A 2,364-nucleotide genomic window follows, 5' to 3' on the forward strand; every position below is an offset into this window, starting at 1 on the left:
CGCTCCGCGGGAACCTGTGCGAGACCCAAGGGTCGGGACCACATGAGTACTGGATTGAAGACCAACCCGCACTCCAGGAATAGAACCCACAGATAATTTAACTCACTCACACGCATAGTGTTTATAAACAATGCATGGCTTAACTGTAAGATAAAGATGACAAAATAAATTATAATTATATAATAGGTGTTCCAATATGTAAATGTTTGGGCCCAAATATAAAAGACATTCTGAAATTTCAGAATATTGGCAGAGGTAGAATCCTCAGGCATCGAAAGCTACAAATGCAATAGTATCCATGAGTGATGGGATTTTCTGGAAAGATAAACAATTTCGGTAAAGCTTTCTAAAACAAAATACAATCATCCCTCTAACATGGCAGTGGTATTTCTGGAAAATTAGTCGACATTTAGGGCGCAGAAATATTTTCTGTTTCTATATAAAAAGGAGTTAATGTCTAGACTGCGGGGAGAAAGAAATTTTATTTTAGCCGGTCTAATAATTAAATTGACATGAGACAGATTAAAAAGAAAACAAATTTAATTATATGTATATTTATAGAAACCCCACATACATGGGAGAGTCAGAGACCCCCACATACATGAGAGGTTCAGAGACAGAGGTGTATATGACATTCTGAGCTAAGGATGAGATAGGATGCCTTGGGGCTTCAGAAGGGAAGAGTCATTTGCAGGACGATGGGAAGAGAGTCATTTGCAGGATGATAAGAAGAGTAGATGTTCAGTGATTAGATGTTTGCCTACCCTTCAGATAGGTCGTAAAAAGTTATTTCTGATAATAACACTTATTACGGGCAAGGCCCCCAATTTAAATTCTTTAAGGAAAGTGGATAAAAGTTCTCCTGAACCCACAGGGTCTTCATTGCCTTCAGCTCAAAATAATTCATGCACCACAAAGCATATCTTGGAGAATCCTGTTTTGAATAACTTTAGTCCTGAATTTGAAATTCCTGAGAATTTTCACATTCCAGGACTTGAGTTTAATAGATTGTTCCATATCTCACTAAAGCAGTTTCAGTTTTGAGAATAGGTCAGTTCAGTTAAACAGTTGTGTCTCATTTCAGGAGGCAGTGATGCAGGTGGGCTCCTAAACTTAGGCCTGTGGTATTTATGATCAACTGCTATTCTTGTTGTAGTTATACAAATAACAGGCCAAGTTTATTTAAATAAGCATAGAGGCATCTCTATGTAAACAAACAAACAAACAAAATAATGGTTAATGCTTGGAGCAGACTATAATCACAGTTTCTGAGTTCTCAAGGCAGCCAGTCAAGGAGAGTTTGAGATGTCTGGCTCAAAGCATCCTCCTATGGAGTGAGGGCAGGCAGTGACAATCTGTTAGATTTTCCTGATTTATAGTTTGAATGTTTCCAGTGATTTTTCTGCAATAGGCACAAAGATTGTGCATAGATGAGCTGTTGTGGTGATTCCTCTGAAGTTAATATCAAGTTGTTTAACTTTAGCTTGCATGACTTTGGGAAAGGGCAGTTTTAGTTCTTAATGATTCCAAGTTAGAAGGGTGGCAGAAACATTGGAAATGTTAGTTTGCAGAGTCACAGCCAGTTATTGGAGTAAACTAGAAGAATTCAGCATCCAGTCTAGTTTATAGGTAGAAAACAAAAACCTCAAAAAGACAGTGAACAGCACTAGAATGTAATATCCACAAAGCATATTACTGAAACTCTAAAATCACGCCCATTTTTACCACAGATAGCCAGATTAAGACTAATTTGTTAGCAAAATAAGTCTAGTTTCAATAAACTTGGCCTGTTATTTGTATAAATACAAGAATAGCAGTTGATTATATAGGCTCCTTTAAATCTTCTTTGCTGGAATTTCTCATAAGGAATCTACAGACTGAATTTTAAAAGGTCTCTTGAGGCTAGAAAAGCCAAGCCAAAGATTTGCCATCAGACTTCGCCTACAGTACCTTTAGATTTGGGTTAATTCCTCTCTTCCCAAGGTCCTTAAAATATCTTGAGTTTCCTGCACCTTCCAGTAAGTGACCTACTTTACTTACCTGGTAAGGCTACAGGGAACACTGTAATCAAAGTACCAGGCTGGCCTATATCTCTGGGGGTTTTATTGGCTTCCATTAGTCAATCTTAATTCCTTAAAGCTGCCTGGTAATATCTGAGCCTATGCATGTCTCTCTCAAATATGACATTCCAGTCAAAGCCTTGGTAATATACCCAGTTTCCAATCGTGTCCTGCTACAAAGAAAATAGATTTGTATTGAATTTATGCAAATAATAATATTGCCATGGAAATAAGAATACTCACTGAGAGTTTCTGAAACCAAGTAAGAAGAAAAAGAAATGTTTCAGTTATGCTTACAAAAGTA

This window comes from Pteropus alecto, unplaced genomic scaffold (genome assembly GCF_000325575.1).
Source record: "Pteropus alecto unplaced genomic scaffold, ASM32557v1 scaffold170, whole genome shotgun sequence".
In the NCBI taxonomy this organism is placed as follows: Eukaryota; Metazoa; Chordata; class Mammalia; order Chiroptera; family Pteropodidae; genus Pteropus; species Pteropus alecto.